The following is a 431-nucleotide window of genomic DNA, read 5'->3' as shown; positions in this document are numbered from 1 at the left end:
AAGAATTTTTGATGTCCTTGAAAGTAATTTTGATTTTAGTATTTTGATTATACTGTAATAACACCTGTTTCCACACATAATTCTTTCATTCACTTCCTGATGCATATTATTCTTATTATTGACATTTACTCCGAGGTATTTAAAATTATCTACAGCTTCGAATTTCATGTTACTAATTAAAAGATCGTTTGTATTCTGATTATTTCTTGACATCATCATATACTTGGTTTTATTTTCATTTATACACAGGCCCATTGACTTACTTGTCTTGACCAGTTTCTCGGTTGTTTAAATAATTTCTTCTTTCGTCTTCCCTAATACTACAATATCATCTGCATAAGCTAAAATTACCGACTCCCCAATTATGTCCATGTTCCGTTGTTCGTTTGTATCTTTACTATTTTTCCAGAGCTAGATTGAATAATGTGGAA

This window comes from Acyrthosiphon pisum, unplaced genomic scaffold (genome assembly GCF_005508785.2).
Source record: "Acyrthosiphon pisum isolate AL4f unplaced genomic scaffold, pea_aphid_22Mar2018_4r6ur Scaffold_1894;HRSCAF=2400, whole genome shotgun sequence".
Classification (NCBI taxonomy): Eukaryota; Metazoa; Arthropoda; class Insecta; order Hemiptera; family Aphididae; genus Acyrthosiphon; species Acyrthosiphon pisum.
The sequence above is the reverse complement of the archived record's forward strand: the minus strand, read 5'-3'. Positions refer to the sequence as shown.